The 17,207-nt window shown below is 40.6% G+C and overlaps 1 protein-coding gene and 1 pseudogene across 13 annotated transcripts in view; both read right to left on the bottom strand.

The window, feature by feature from the left end:
* Zfp280d (zinc finger protein 280D) overlaps positions 1-16,407 on the bottom strand; it is an 89,162-nt gene extending 72,755 nt beyond the window's left edge. For 6 of the 13 annotated variants that reach the window (XR_003947883.1, XM_017313342.2, XM_017313343.2 and 3 more), the window contains exon 1: positions 15,996-16,081. The gene's annotated coding sequence lies outside the window, so the exon portion shown is untranslated. Of the gene's footprint in view, positions 1-15,995 lie in introns of all 13 variants that reach the window. The other 7 variants (XM_006511121.4, XM_006511122.3, XM_006511120.3 and 4 more) reach the window with 4 other exon arrangements.
* On the bottom strand, positions 873-1,384 carry Gm19353 (predicted gene, 19353; annotated as a pseudogene).
* Positions 16,408-17,207: the final 800 nt, after the last annotated feature.

Here is a 17,207-nt window from a genome sequence, read left to right as displayed (position 1 = left end):
GGACCATGTAGTACTACACAAGGTACTATCAGTGAGTTCTTGGTTTGGCTGGAAGACCCTCCCTCAGAAATAAGGTAGATGAGCAATCTAGAAGATTCCCAACATCAAACTCAGGCCTACACACACATTTTGAGTACACATAAAGCCTCACATATACATACAAAAAATAAAAAGAAGTAACATTCAAGCCCATTCATTTAAAAAACCAGTACTATTTCAATATTCACCAGGCATAAAATACCAAATGTACAGGAAAGAGGCTGATTTCACCAAATGTAACAGTTAAAAGAAAAAAAAATTGTAAAGAACATATATCATCAAATTGGGGGGAAAAAAAAACTCACAGGAAAATTTCAACCATCATGTAATATGGACCAGAAACTGTCACTTTCAAGATTCCCTCAAGGACCATGATAATCCTAATCTAGTAAAGGAATATTAATTTTCAGCCTAAACTGACAGATAAGGAAGAACCTTTCATTTCTTCACTTTTTTTAATGCCATACTTAGGACTTAAACTTTTTTATCAAGCTATTACATTCAAATATTTTTCTAGAAGCTTCTAGGTATAATATAACAAATGAAGAAGTTAGGCAGAAGTCCAACACTATACCTAAGTCTATTTAAAATAAGTAAATTCCTGGTAGGGAAGAAAGAGAACTAACTCATAATCTTAAGTAACAACCAATACAAATTTCACCTTAGCAAAGCTGTGTGATGGTTTAAATTATTACTTGAAAAGATACAGAGGCAAACCAGAGGATTCCTCCAAAGAGCATGCGGCTAGGGTTAATGTTTTACTAAACACTGTTCAGAATGTTAGTTTCCTAGGTCTTTTGTTTTTGTTGTTGTTTTTTGTTTGTTTGTTCGTTTGGAAAATGTTAGCATTTAATTAACCTCCGGTGTGGCTTTTAAGCCACCAGAACACAGGCACCTCTAACACACTTAATCTTCTCTTCAGCTCTTCTGCTGAAGAATTCGGCCTTCACGATGACAGGTTGCTTAGGGAGCTTTCCCTTGTCCAGAACTTTGTAGTAGCTTGATCGAACAACATCAATGATGGGAGCAGCTCCAGTCTTGTTTTTTGCTGCATTGACCCGCGTCTGCTCGCTGACCAATGTCCACAGTTTATCCAGGTTGACTGTTGGGCAGGAGCTCTGGTTCCTCTTCAGGTGGTAATGCCTCATACCAACTTTCCCAAAGTAACCAGGGTGATATTTGTCAGAGTTGATCCTGCGGTGACGCATGCCTCCAGCATTCCCGCGGCCGCCTGGGTGCTTGCGGTGCTTACCGATGCGGCCGTGGCCATGGCTCACCGGGCCCCGGAGTTTCCGGGTCTTCCTCAGTCTGGATGGCATGGTGGTGGCAGAAAGGGAAAAGGCAGCTTCCTAGGTCTTGTTGTAAGTACCACTTGGGGGTTGGGGTACTGAGTAAAACTGTTAGCTGTTAAGCCCTTAAAATGACAACCATAAGAACCTTCATTTCTCTGCCAGACAAACAGCTTCTTTTTGTTGTTGTTAACTGCTAAAACTGTTCTGAGAGCTGTGAACTTTAATGAACTTGAATCTCTCTGAAGAAACTAATGGGGGTGGGGGGTTCTGGGAGGAGAGGAGAGAAGGAAAACTGCAATCTGGATGTAAAATAAATAAAATTTATGAAAAGAGAAGAGAAACTACTCTAGCAGCAATAACCAAGGTTTCAATGCTGCTGAAGCCACATCAGCTTCATGTCAGGACTTGTTCCAGTTATAACTGCCCCAGGTAATCTGCACTAGATTTAGAACTTTCCATTCAGAAAAGAGAGCTGGGCTTGGTGGTGCATGCCTTTGGTCCTAGCACTTGGGAAGCAGAGGCAAGCAAATTTCTGAGTTCGAGGCCAGCCTGGTCTACAGAGTGAGTTCCAGGACAGCCAGGGCTACACAGAGAAACCCTGTCTCGAAAAAACAAACAAACAAACAAACAAACAACAAACAAACAAACAAAAGAGAAACCTCACTGAGCACATTCTGCAGATATTCTAACTTGGGATTGGAAATGCACTACTCCCATGATTCAATAAAAAGCCTATTATTTAGTGTAACATGAGGCTTGTGCCTGGTGAAACTAGCATCCATATATAAGCATGACTGTATTTAGCAAAACCACAATCTGAGCAGAAGCATGCTAAGCCATTTTTGTCTTAGTTCGACATGCTGATCTTGAAGATGTACTTTGCCTTCTATGTACTTTGCCTAACCAACTACATTATTGTAACATTAGACCCAATGTTTTGGGTTTTTTTTTTTCTTTTTAATAATCTACATTATCAAGAGTAGATCAGGCTGTGTTAGTAACACTATAAACAGAAAGAACTCCAGGCTTCTAGTTCCAGGCAGTGGGACATCAAAAGCAACTGCTAGAAAGTAACAGGAGAGTTTGTTCACTCTGTAGCTAGGTGAATCTTTAGAGTCCAAATAGTGACCAAGTACACAGACTGAGGAAACAAAAGGGACTGGAGGAGCACTGGGAGGGTAAGTGACGAGCAGCAATGAGCTAAGACTATACAAGGCAAGAATCAGCTGCTAGAAGCCAAGAATGAGAATCTCAGTAGCTGCAAGAGTTCCACAAAGCTGCCAAGGGTCAAGAGCCCAAGGTTCAGCCAGGTGTGATATCACATGCCTATAATTCCAGCATAGAGACAGGCAGAACTCTTGAGTTTGAGGCCAGTCTGGTCTACAGAGTGAGCTCCGGGTCAGCCAGGGTTACACAGGAAAAACCTATCTCAAAAAACCAAACAAACAAACAAAAAACTTTACAAAAAAAACTTTTTCACAACAAAATACAAAAGTCAACAACAACAACAAAATCCCTTTGTATCACCTCAACAAATAAATCTTACAAATTTAATACAGGCTGCAAGCCATTTGCTCTTTTTTGCTACTCACTTATCAGCCACATTGAGCTAAAACGAAGAAGCCCAGATACAAAGCTTTCTTGTAACCTACCCTATCTTTTGACTACTTTGTAGGTTCTTCTTTCTTCTACTCTTTTTCCTCCACCCTTTCAACCCAATACTAAACAAGAAAGAAAAAAATGGGTAGAAGGGAAAGGAAGCGACATTATTGTGGGACTACTTCCTGCTGATTAGGGGCTCCAAGTTCCTTGTGGCAAGTTTGATCTTCACCATCAGGAAATCTAGTTTCTTCTTGTTTCTTCTTTTGTACATGACTACTTAACAAACCATGCATGACAAGCAGCAACCAAACACCAACCAACCACTTATCAACAACCCCTGGGACCCTAGCATTTATATACCCTCTGAAAAGTCCCCAGAATTCCTAATATCACACAATTGCAGAAAGTGCTGCTGGCAAAATCCTGCTCCTGCTAGAGCATGAGGCAAATCATAGTCTGTTGCTGTGGACAATCTGAAGCAGCCTTATCCCACACCTGGGATTAAAATGAAAACATATTCAAATATTATTTCTGTGTTTTTCAAAGAAATCAAAATTCTCACTACACTATTCTGCTAAAAGTATCCACCTGAAAATTCCCAAAATTCTAACAGACAAACTTTTGAAGTTCAGGGAATTGTCACACGAACCACACGGCGTGTATCAATCTCAGTTAAGAAAGAATAGTTTATTGAAGGCACACCATAATAAAAAAAACTTTGAAGACATGCTAAGTCATAAATGACTCCTAAGAACATATATCTATACTTAAAGTCCAGTATATCGCTCACCTTTCACCAGCAAAACTTCTTGTAGTAGATGGTAACTGACAGAGACCCACAACTGACATTGTAGAGAATGAGACATGCTGAACACTTCAGTCAGCCCTAAATGGGATAATGTTCATCACACCTCTCCCCTCAAGAATCAGAGGTCTACCTACGCAGAATAAGAATAAGGCAGGGACTGGAGAGATGGCTCAAAGGTTAAGAGCACTGACTATTCTGCCAGAGGTCCCGAGTTCAATTCCCAGCAACCACATGGCTCACAACCATCTGTAATAGGATCCGATGCACTCTTTTAGTGTGTGTCTGAAGACAGCTGCAGTGTATTCATATAAATAAAAAAGAAAGGAAGGAAGGAAGGAAGGAAGGAAGGAAGGAAGGAAGGAAGGAAGGAATTAAGCAGGCAGGCAGAAAGGCTGTAAAAAGCCAAAAGCAGTGGACTACTTCAAGAAACATTCATGAAACAGCATTTTCCTTCACAACAATTTGCAAAAGATATGTACAAACTAAAGCCCACCAAATCCCCAAAAACATACTAAAATGTTAGATATACATATTCCATTTACCTAAAATACTCAAAATAGGGAAATCCAGAAACAAAAAGCCTGTTAATGTTTGCCAAGAGTTGAGGGGAAGGGGGAATGAGAGACTGCTTTATGAGAAGCAAGTTTCCTTTAGGGGACTTGAACATATATTCTGGAATCAGATAACATTAATTGTTGGATATCATAATGACTATACTAAATGCCACTGAACTGTATGCTTCAGAATAATTTTGTATTGTGCAAATCTAACTTCACTTGACAAAAACTTCCTCTGCATTTTCCCCTTTTTCTACTACAACTTCATAATGAATCTCTGGAATTTTATTTTTTCTCGAAGTCTCTCTTTTTCATTCCTATCTAGTCAATTTTTTCAGTGTTATAGCTTTCCTTCAAAATCTGTATTCAATCAGTCATGTTAAGTGCTTGGAATCTTTGTATCAAAACTAAACAGGCTTACTTTCTAAGGTTCACTTTATACTTTGGACACACAGATTGCTCTGCTTTCAGCCATTAAATACAGACTCTTACAACACTCAGAGGAAGTTCCACTCCCAGGTGCTCTAACATGCCCAAGATCATAGAATCAGGTGAGGAAGATACAACATCTGCCCCAACACCAGAAGTAACTGGGACCAGCAGGACCCAGCCACCCAACCAGTTGCACAGGTTCCTTCCAGTCTTGGGACATTTTCCTGAACAGACCTTGGGCTCAAATTCTGCAGCCAGTCCCACAACATCCAGAGGAAGCTCCATTTTAACACGCCCAGGATCATAGGATCTCAGGAGCTTGGTCACACCAGGATCTCAGGATCCCAGAGGCAGCTTGACTTCCGGAGCTCTGACACACCCAGGATCTCAGGATCCCAAGATAACAGAATCACAGGACCCCAGAGACAGCTGAACTCATAGGAGTTCTGACACAGCCAGGATCACAGGAAGGACAGGCTCCAGTCAGGTATAGCGAGGACAGGTAGCACTAGAGAAAAATCAGATGGCAGAAGGCAAGCTTAATAACATAAACAACAGAAACCAAGGTTACTTGGCATCATCAAAACCCAATTCTCCCACCATAACAAGTCCTGGATACACTATCACACCAGAAAAGCAAGACTAAAGTGATCTAAAATCACTTCTCATGATGATGATATATGACTTTAAGAAGGACATAAATAGGGGGGAGCGTATGGGGGACTTTTGGGATAGCACCTGAAATGTAAATGAAAATACCTAATTAAAAAATATATATTTAAAAAAAAAGAAAAACATAAATAACTTCCTTAAAGAAATACAGGAGAGCTGGGCAGTGGTGGCGCATGCTTTTAGTCTCAGCACTTGGGAGGCAGAGACGGCAGAGGCAGAGGAGGCAGAGGAGGCAGAGGCAGAGGCGCAGAGGCAGAGGCAGGCGGATTTCTGAGTTTGAGGTCAGCCTGGTCTACAGAGTGAGTTCCAGTACAGCCAAGGCTACCCAGAGAAATCCTGTCTTGGAAAAAAAAAAGAGAGAGAGAGAGAGAGAGAGAGAGAGAGAGAGAGAGAGAGAGAGAAAGAAATACAGAAGAACACAGGTAAACAGCTAGAAGCCCTTAAAGAGGAAACACAAAAATCCCTTAAAGAATTACAAGAAAATACAATCAAACAGGAGAAGGAAATGAACAAAACCATCCAAGATCTAAAAATGGAAATAGAAACAATAAAGAAATCACAAAGGGAGACAGCCCTTAAGTAAGAAAACCTAGGAAAGAGATCAGAAGTCATAGGTGCAAGCATCATCAACAGAATACAAGAGATAGAAGAGAGAATCTCAGGTGCAGAAGATACCATAGAAAACACTGACACAATAGTTAAAGAAAACACAAAAAGCAAAAAGCTCCTAACCCAAAACAGGAAATCCAGGACATAATGAGAGGACCAAACCTAAGGATAATAGGTATAGAAGAGAGTGAAGATTCCCATCTTAAAGGGCCAGTAAATATCTTCAACAAGATCATAGAAGAAAACTTCCCTAACCTTAAAAAAAGAGATGCCCATGAAAATAAAAGCCTACAGAACTCCAAATAGACTGGGACAGCAAAGAAATTCCTCCCATCACATAATAATCAAAACACCAAATGCACTCACTAAACAAAGAAAGAATATTAAAAGCAGTAAGGGAAAAAGGTCAAGTAACGTATAAAGGCAAACCTATCAGAATTACACCAGACTTCTCACCAGAGACTATGAAAGCTAGAAGAACCTGGCAGATGTCATACAGACCCTAAGAAAACACAAATGCCAGTCCAGACTACTATACCCAGCAAAACTCTCAATTACCATAGATGGAGAAAACAAGATATTCCATGACAAAACCAAATTTACACAATATCTTTCTATAAACCCAGCCCTACAAAGGATAATAGATGGAAAACTCCAACACAAGGAGAACTACATCCTAGAAAAAGCAAGAAAGTAATCTTTCAAAAAACCTAAAAGATAGCCACACAAACATAATTCCACCTCTAACAACAAAAGTAACAGGAAGTAACAATCATTTTTTCCTTAATATCTCTTACCATCAATGGACTCAATTCCTCAATAAAAAGACATGGACTAACAGACTGGCTACATAAACAGGACCCAACATTTTGCTGCATACAGGAAACCCACCTCAGTGACAAAGACAGACACTACCTCAGAGTAAAAGGTTAGAAAACAATTTTCCAAGTAAATGGTTCCAAGAAACAAGCTGGAGTAGTCATTCTAATATCAAATAATATCAACTTTCAACCAAAAATTATCAAAAAGATAAGAAAGAACATTCATACTGGTCAAAGGAAAAATCTACCAAGATGAACTCTCAATATGCTCCAAATGCAAAGGCATCTACATTCATAAAAGCTTTACTAAAGCTCAAAGCACACAATAACAGTGGGAGACTTCAACAACCCACTCTCAGCAATGGACAGATCATGGAAACAGAAACTAAACAGAGGCACAGTGAAACTAACAGAAGGAAATGGATCTAACAGATACATAATATTTCATCCTAAAGGAAAAAAATATACCTTCTTCACAGCACCTCATGGTACCTTCTCCAAAATTGACCATATAATCAGTCACAAAACAGGCCTCAACAGATACAAGAAGACTGGAATAATCCCATGCACCCTATCAGATCACCAGGGACTAAGACTGGTCTTAAATAACAACAAAACAACAGAAATCACACATACACATGGAAGCTGAACAATGCTCTACTCAATGATACCTTGGTCAAGATAGAAATAAAGAGAGAAATTAAAGACTTTTTAGAATTTAATGAGCCAGGCGGGCAGTGGTGGTGCATGCCTTTTGTCCCAGCACTTGGGAGGCAGAGGCAGGTGGATTTCTGAGTTCAAGGCCAGCCTGGTCTATACAGTGAGTTCCAGGGCAGTCAAGACTACAAAGAGAAACCCTGTCTCAAAAAAAAAAAAAAAAAAAATAGTAATAATAAATAAATAAATAAATAAAAAATAAAATTTAATGAAAATTAAGATGCATCATACCAAAACTTATGGGACACAATGAAAGCAGTGGTAAGAGGAAAACTCATAGCTCTAAGTGCCTCCAAAAAGAAACTGGTGAGAGCTTACACTAGCAGCTTAACAGCACACCTGAAAGTTCTAGAACAAAAAGAAGCAAATACACCCAAGAGGAGTAGAAGGCAGGAAATAATCAAACCTGAGGTTGAAATCAACCAAATAGAAACAAAAAGAACTATACAAAGAATCAACAAAACCAGGAACTGGTTCTCTGAGAAAAATCAACAAGATAGATAAACCCTTAGGCAGACTAACCAGAGGGCACAGAGACAGTATCCAAATTAATAAAATCAGAAATGAAAAAGGAAACATAACAATGAAATATATCTTAAAATGATTATTCTGTCTGTTGAATATTAACAGTTGAAAATACTAAAATCATGTTCTACAAACACCATGGAAATATTATAATTTTTCTCACTGTGCTTGAAATTAGCATTTTCTTAATGTTTAACTTCAAAAAGTTTTTGCTATTTTGAAATTTTTAAAATATACTTACTGATAAAATAATTTCTCTCCTAGAAACACTGATAATCTTTTTTAAGTAAACTGATTGTTAGATAATGTACACAAATATATGACTCTCTCACTATGTCAGGTGGTATCATAGAAGGGCTTTTAAACATATTTCTTAGTGATTCATTTTTAATATTTTATGCTCTTTTACTATGCTTAATTTCCAAAGAATATGTTATATGTTTGGAAACAATTTAATATTCAACATTAGATATAGGATCCCCAGCTATGGATAGCATTAAATATTCATTAATGATATTTTTAGGGTGCGAAAGAATATGAATATAAAAGTTGAACAAATATTTTATGTATTATTTGATTCTCAAAACACTCAATATTATTGCTTGATGTATAAAATGCATTTAAATAATAAAAATTTAAGGAAAAAATACAGATTCTTGAGCAATATCAAACATAAATGACTTTATGCCAACCAAGCACAGCTGGGCTGTCTTACTGCTTAACTTTCCAGAGTGCAGTGAATGGTAAACAGACTGCACACTCCTGTTCTGTTGAAAAGAATATTGCTGGGCATGGTGGTGCACGCCTTTAATCCCAGCACTTGGGAGGCAAAGGCAGGCAGATTTCTGAATTCCAGGCCAGCCTGGTCTACAAAGTGAGTTCTAGGACAGCCAGGGCTATACAGAGAAACCCTGTCTCAAAAAAAAAAAAAAAAAAAATCCAGTCTCATAAAACAGAGGGTGTGATGGTTAATCTTCATCATCATTCTGATTGGAGTCAGAGTCAATTAGGAAATTAGTAAAACACATCTTTAAGTGAGCCTGGTATTTGATAGGACTAGCTGAGTAGGGAAGACTTATCTATCTAGGATGTGAGTGGCAACCTTCCAGGTACTGGGAATAAAAAGTACAGAGAAAGTAAATATAAACAAAGTATATTCATGTCCTGTTCTCAATTCACTGGGCTGCCATGAAGTGAAATGTCATGCTCTGCTACACTTTCCTGGCCATAATGGACTGAACTCTCTGAAACCATAAGCCACAATACATCTTTGTGCTTGTTGAGTATTGATTGGTCAGAGCTACACAGAACTAATACGTGTGTGTGTGTTTGTACACACACACGCACACACACACACACGTACATGCATACAAATTTATCCCAAATCATTTCTGTGTTCATCATTGTATGTTATGTTAGATCAGAAAAAAAAGTTATGTTTAAAAATGACTTCAAGAATTGTGGGGTTTTTGTTGTTGTTTTGTTTTTTGGCTTAGTCTGATTTCAAAAAAACCTAAATGTAACTAACATCTTGACTCTAAGATTTCAGTTTACCATTTGTCATTATGGAGGACCTCTGAAGGTAAAATTGAGAAGGAAAGAAAAATTCCTAACAAGAAAAGTATCTTAGAACAGATCATTCAAAGAAAAACTAAGTACTACCCATATTTCTTAGAGATGTATATAATATAGTAAAATTTTTAAAAAGCTAACATAGATCAGGCAAATACAATTCATGCATTAGAAAGGTAGAAGTCTGAAAAATAAAATTCTCATCATCACATACTGTTAGTGTCCACAGAATACTTTTGATTTTTTTTCCATCTTTATTTCAATTTACTTCAACTCCTATGATTTCCATTTGTTCCTAGAGATTTTCAAACAAGGGAAATTTGCTGACTTAAAATAAAACATCAAATTGTGTGTGTGTGCACATGCATCATAGCACCAACATGCAGGATCAGTTGTCTCTATCCACCATGGTGGTCTCAGGAATCAAACCACTACACACTGAGCCATCTCACCAGCCCTTACAGCGCTTAAACAGAACCAAACTCATTCCACCTTACATGATCCTACAGAAATATCCTTTTACATATGAAAACCCATTGTGGGATCTTACTAATTTCTATTTTTTCTACAGGTTAAAATCTTACCTATCCTTAAAAAAAAAAAAAAACAAACCTCAGGATCAAGAAGTAGGAGGTTGGAAAGACCCTCCAGAATGTACCAGAGAGACCTGGGAAGTGAAAGACTCCCAGGACTCAAAGGACCTTAGACAAAATGCCCTATACTGGGGAGAGGGAACTTGTAAAGCCCATCTCCAACAGAAAGTCAGGGCATCAAGTGAGGAATGGGTTGCTATCCCACAATCAAAACTCTGACCAATGACCAATAATTGAAAGAACTGCAGAGATGGAAATGGAAAGGAGCCTGAGGAAAAGAAGGTCCAGTGACAGGCCCAAAGTGGGATCCAGCTCAAGAGAAGGCCCCAAGGCCTGACACTATTACTGAGGCTACAGAGCACTCACAAAAAGGGACCTATCATGACTACCCTCAGAAAGACCCAAAAAGCAGCTGAATCAGATGCAGATATTTGCACCCAACCAATGGACAGAAGCTGCTGACCCTTGTGGTTGAATTAGGGAAAAGCTGAAAGAAGCTGAGGAGGAGGGCAATCCTTTAGGAAGACCAGCTGTCTCAAGGACCAGCAGTCTCAACCTGGACCCCCGAGATCGCTCAAACACGGGACCACCAATCAGGCAGCATACACCAGCTGATATGAGTCCCCCAACACATACACAGCAGAGGACTGCCAAGTCTGGGTTTAATCAGAGAAGATGCACCTAACCCAAGAGACTGGAGGCCCCAGGGAGTTTAGAGGTCTGGTGGGGTAGGGAGTGAGGGGTGGGGACTTCCTCATGGAGACAGTGACGAGGTATGGGATGTGGAACAGTCAGAGGGTGGCCCAGGAAGGGAATAAAATCTGGAGTTTAAAATAAATAAATAAAAGATTTTTGAAAAGGAAAAAAGAAAATTGAATAATTCAACTCCCTAGAAAAAGGACACAGTAGTGAAATAAATCTGACCAATGCAAGATCTTTTTTTTTTCAGTTTTCTTATGATTTTCACAAAATGTTACATTGACTTGCAACAGATATAAGACTGACATGATCATCCTTACAGTTTGTGTTAGGAAACACAAACTTTTGTTCTATTCATACACAGAGTTCAGTACCTAGAGGACTGTGAATTAAACTTTTTAAAGTAAAGTTAGGGAAAAAAAAAAAGTACACAAACTTCACTCATATTCTCATGCCCAAGAATTCACAGAAATTGAAACTCACAGAATTGGCTAAATTTGGAAATTCATGTATTATTTTAATAGAAAAGAGATTAGGAGCTGAGCAAGAATAAATCACTGAAAATGACTTGAAACGAATAAATCACTGAGGCATATGGTATCTTATACCTCAAATTTCAGAACTGGGGAGGCAAGATCATCCCTGGTAACAGCACCTGTACCAGGCCAGCCTAAGCTACATAAAATTCTTTCAAACAAACAAACAAAAGAATAAAACACTGGAAGATGAATAGAAGAGCTATGTTAGTAAGGTATGTTTATGCAAATTAACCTCTTTCACATCTAGAAGAGAAACTCAAGTTCTGTCTTCCTGATGCAGGAGAGTGGACCTCTTCCTGGAACTGTTGGTTCTCAATTGCCTTAAATTCAAAATATTCTACATCTGTTAAGTTTCAAACCCAGGACAAGCAACTAAGGTGCCTATTTAAAAAAAAAAAAAAAAAAAATCAAAATAGACCTGAAGTTCAGGTCCCCCCAAGCATTCCTCCGTCCCTACCTATTATAGGGTAGGCTGACATACCCCTCTCTACCCTGAAGTCTCCAGGCCAGGCGCTGAGCTGCCCTTCCCCCAGAAGTTCTACCTTATATAATCTAGATATTTGGTTACCTGTCCCTTTTTGTACCTTCGCCTCCTAGCTGCTGTACATGGTTCCCTTCTCTCCCCTTCTCCTCACAAGGCTCAGGGTCATGGCCACTCTGGACTCTTCCAGATGTCCCAGCCTCTGGCTATGCTCACCCACTTATCTATAATAAACTTTCTCTTCTTCCATATCTAGTAGTAGTCATGTCCTTTACTTTTTCTTTTTTTCATTCGACATCAGAGTGACATATTTTTGTGCTGGTATGTCCTGATTTTTATCTGCTTTTAATTTTTACTGAATGTGGTTAAATTTTCAGTTTTTTTTTTAACTGATTGCCTACAATAGAAAAAATGTACAATCATACAAAGCAAATGAATGAAGAGATAACGGCACGTCAGAATCCTTACAAAGGGACCCTGGAGGCTTCAGATGAGGTGTCCAAGATAAACTTTCCCAAACAATCAATGTGTAAGTAATATCTGGTTCTGTTTTTAAAGAAAGAATACAGTATTCTCATTCCAATCTAAATGATAACTATTTCTCCTAATGTAATCAGAAGTGACAGAATCCTTCAGAGAAAATTGTGTTGAAGACATAAATGTAAATCTAAACTGTTTAATACAGGTTATATAATCTGCTATAGTCTGACACTCACACACTCACATGTTTAATTTCTTTCAAAATAAAATTGAAAAGTTAACAGGTATGGCAAACCTGTAATCCTATACTCAGGATAGGCTACACAGCAGGATCTTCTAGTTAGAGGCCAGACTAGCCTTGTCTCAAAGACAAAACAAAACAAAAACTGCTTCACAGAAATGAACCAAAAGTCTAAACATATAGTTTTTAATATAAGTCACTACATAATTCAAACTATTGCTTCAATCCTGATTTAAAACAATCTGAAGCTGATACACACTTATAATCCGGGTATTTAGAAGGCTGAAGCAAGAGGATCATAACTTTGAGGGCAGCCTGGGCTACATAGAAAAACCGAATCTCCAAAAGAAGGGGTAAAATATAGATGGAAAAAAAAAGTGGCACACGCCTTTAATCCCAGCACTTGGGAGGCGAATTTCTGAGTTCGAGGCCAGCCTGGTCTACAAATTGAGTTTCAGGACAGCCAGGGCTATACAGAGAGACCCTGTCTCAAAACAAACAAACAAACAAACAAACAAAAAAGCAAACTACTTCAGTCCCTCAAAAAAGGGGAGGGAAGCTATTCAAGGTTATAAATGTATTTAAATATTTTATAAATTTCTCATATTTCCAAAGTTACTTTTGAAGTAAATAACAATGTTGCCAATAATATCCTGTCACCTAAAACTGTTTTTTTTTTAATTAATTTTATTTTATTTCATGTACATTGGTGTCTTGCCTGCATGTTTGTCTGTATGAGGGCATCAGATCCTCTGGAACTGGAGTTACAGACAGGTGTGAGCTGCCATGTGGGTGCTGGAATTGAACCCAGGTCCTCTGGAAGAGAAGGTAGTGCTCTTAACCACTGAGCCATCTCTCCAGCCCCCTAAAACTGTTTTAATGTAAAAAAGCAATTGCTTCAATTTACATTGAAAAGTTATTTGTATAGTTATAAATTATCTAGTAAATAAAACAGGTGTTATTCTTTTACTCTTTTTTTCTACAAATATAATGTTGAGAAGAAAAACACTGAAGGAATGACATAATAGGCTTAAACCTGTGAGATATTGAGATTTACAATTCAACTACCTTATGGCTCACTACTGCTACAAAAGTCCAAATTTTCAAAGGCAGGTTTTCCAAGTTTCCAACTGTTCTCCAGGCCTTACCAAGGGATAGACAATTCCAAAGGTTTTTGTTGCTTTTGTTTGAGACAAGGTTTCACTATACCACCCTGCTGGCTTAGTCTACATAGGAGGATCCACTTGCCTCAGCCTCCCAGAGTGTTGGGATTAAAAACATGCCCCACCAGACTGGCCAATTACAAATTGATTAAACTGAGCATATTCTAGTCTCCAAAACTGCTCCTTTTCTTCCTAACTCCAGTCATTCCTAGAATGGATTCTATTTTACCAGAGATGAAGGTGAATTCATACTAAGCACTAAAACTATGCCAGACTACATGCTAATTGCAAAAGGAACAGTTTCAATAGTCAACATTTTAACTGAGACTAAAGCTAGAATTACTAATCATATACTGTCTCCCCACTTTTTATAATATGAAGTGTTCCAGATGATTTATGAAATATTGTAAAAAAATAATTAAGCCTGAATGTATTCAAGTTTTTTAGCCCTAACTTTATGTACTAAATGCATTTTAGCAAATATTTTTCTTGGGTGTGACCATGGTATTCTGTTACGGTAGTATAGAGAAAGTGGCCTTTATCTTTTCTTTATTGATATACATATCCAGTACTTAGGGGTGAACTGTAACGTCTTTAGCAATCATTCACATATTCAGCAGACTGAGACAAAGCAAATGTGACAAAATGTTTACAAATATTCACACTAGGTGGTAGGCATCTGAACATGCTATATTCAACTCCCCAGTGTGCTTGGAAAGAACATGACCACTAATAACATCTAAAGATAACAAATGATCCAGAAATTAGAGTCTAATGGCAAACGGAGTTTCTCAAATGTGGAGGCCTGTGCCTCCTCACCTATTCTCAGGAACCTCACTGCAGTGAAAATGGGACATAAAATACTGAGGTGAGCTGAATGAGGAGTCCTAAAACTTAAGGTTCCGTAATGGCCCCGGTAGCCAAGCGTTCTCATCGTCATTTCTGAGGCTGACCTTCAAAACTGCTCTGCCAACAAAAACGTCTCCGAAAGTAGCCCAAGGTAAACATTGACACCAATGACAGATACAACCACTCAAACTCAAGGATGGCTTTAGTGCAGATGGTGGACCATCAAAAAGCACAAGGTCCTCCAACCCGGTCCCTTCACCCTATCAGTTACATCCAAACAACTTGAGTTGGTACAGTCATCTCTCAAAACAAGATAGCACACAGATGCCAAGGGAAGGGTTTTGTACCTTCAAACTCTTACTTCCATCGTGTGAATTTATGGTTAAGGGCACTAAAAGACGTCCAAGTATTTAGATGATTCAGTCCAAACTTGAAAATAAAGCCAAATGTTTAAGTATGGCGGACTATTTAAAAAAAAAATTTTTTTTCTTCGTGAAGCCAAAAGTCTCCATGCTCGCAGCAGGTTAACGTCCATTTTTTTCCTAGCATATTTCTTTCCTAACGGGTTACAAATGCAGGTTGGTCGTGAAAACACCATCTTCTTGCGCAGGCTAAAACCTCAGCGCGACCACTCGTTTGTGGTTTATTAAGTGAAACCTGCAACGCACAGCTGGAAAATCTGTCAGGCTCGGTTCTCCTCAAAGCCCTCCTCTGGTAGACAATAGCGGGGCTATGGCAGAGTGGGGACATTCCTTTGACAAGAAAGGTGGCTAGATAGGAGCGGTCGTCTAGCACAAGGTAAGGCCTCTGTGGCTGTTATGGCGAACGCCAGTGGGGTTCTGCTCTTGCGTGAAGAGTCGAGTGGGTTGGGTTGTGAGCTCGGGTCTCCGCCACACACACACACACACACACACACACACACACACACACCCGCGGACAAGGTACAAAGGACCGAGGGGAGTCGTCCCCCGAGAGCACAGCCGGGCTGAGAAAGCGATGGGAGGATCTGCGCGGTGGCGAGGCGACGAGGCGAGGCGACGGCTGGGCGGCCCTGTACTGTGGGCCGCCGCGCCGCCGGCCGCCTCGCCTCGTCGCGCCGGGAACCCTCCCGCGCCAGGCCCGGCAAGATGGCGGGCCCGGCCCCATGCGCAGCCGGCCCCTGCCCTGCCCGGCCCGGGCGCTCTCGCCGACGCGCCGCGGCCCGAGACCCCCACCCTGCGCCCCCGGAGTGCGGCGGCGCGGCCGCGCGGGAGGGCCTTCGCGGGCGGGCGGGCGGGCGGCCGCGCGGGGCGGGGGACGCTTACCGTGAGCGGAGCGGCTCGGCCTGACTGGAGCCCTGAGGAGGAGGAGAAAGAGGAGGAGGCGAGGGAGGAGCGCGGGCTGTGTACGCCGAGGCCGCTCCGGCTCCCATCGCGGAGCGGGGCTGCTGGGCGCCGTGAGGGGGGAGGGGGCTGTCGCGAGCCAGGGCGCAGTGCCTCATGGGTAGGCTCCGGGTTGGCCTCGCGCGTCCGCGCTCCCAGTCTTCCCGCCAACGCGGGAGGCGAGCGCGGCCATATGCGCCGTGCTGCGGACCTCGAAGGCCCGGGCCGGCCGGGCCCTAGCAGCCGGCGAGGACACGCGGGGACCGGGCTGAGCTAGGCCGTGGCGCTCATGGCCGCCTCAGGCCTAGAATTTGTAGGCACTCAGCAGTGAGTTCCATCCTTCTCCGTGTGCGAGGGTTAAAGGGCATGGGGAAGGGTGTGAGAGGAAAAGGAGATGAGTTTCCAGGATAGTACCACGTTGTTTTTGGAAAGTACGTTTTTGTTTGGGTATCTTTTTCACTCCTATTGTATGAATAGTAATCCGTAATTGGAGGTGGAAAAAAATGGCCGATGTATTTATAAGAATACTTCATCGTAAGTCGGATCTGTAAGGAAACAGACACCATGTTATGTCCGAAATGTAGATGGACATTTGTGTGTTTGAACGATGTCAGATTTTGTTAAAAAAAAAAAAAAGAAAGGAAGGAAGGAAGAAAGAAAGAGGCAATAAAACGAGGGCTGGAGAGATGTAAAATGAGTAAGAGCCCATGTTGCTTTTCTAGAGTGCCCTAATTTGGTTCGCAGCACCCCATGGTGGCACACAACTACAGTTCAGGGGATCTGATGCCCTCTTCTGGCCTCGGTAGGCACCAGACACTAAAGTGGCACACAGGCATATATACAGACAAAAAAACACAGATACACATAAACTCAAATACTATGAGCTACCTTCTATCAAATAGCCTCAGTGTCTATAGATACCAGGCTCTCGGCGATCAAAGCTTCTTTTATTCCAGTCTTAATTACTAGCTCAATACATTTCATACTTAGAGAATGGGTACAAAAGGTTTAAAGAGACCAGCAGATTTCAGAGGACAAAAGCAGAAAGCTGATACATATATAAAGTGAGTTGCAGATACTAAGGGAAGGGATCTGGGAACCCAATAGGAGGCCAGTGGAGCTAGGGCTGCAGAACAGGACCACAGGGGGCTAGAA

The sequence above is a fragment of the Mus musculus genome, chromosome 9, assembly GCF_000001635.26.
Source record: "Mus musculus strain C57BL/6J chromosome 9, GRCm38.p6 C57BL/6J".
NCBI classification, from domain to species: domain Eukaryota; kingdom Metazoa; phylum Chordata; class Mammalia; order Rodentia; family Muridae; genus Mus; species Mus musculus.
Note: the sequence above shows the minus strand (reverse complement) of the source record. Positions and strands in the feature narration are given on the sequence as shown.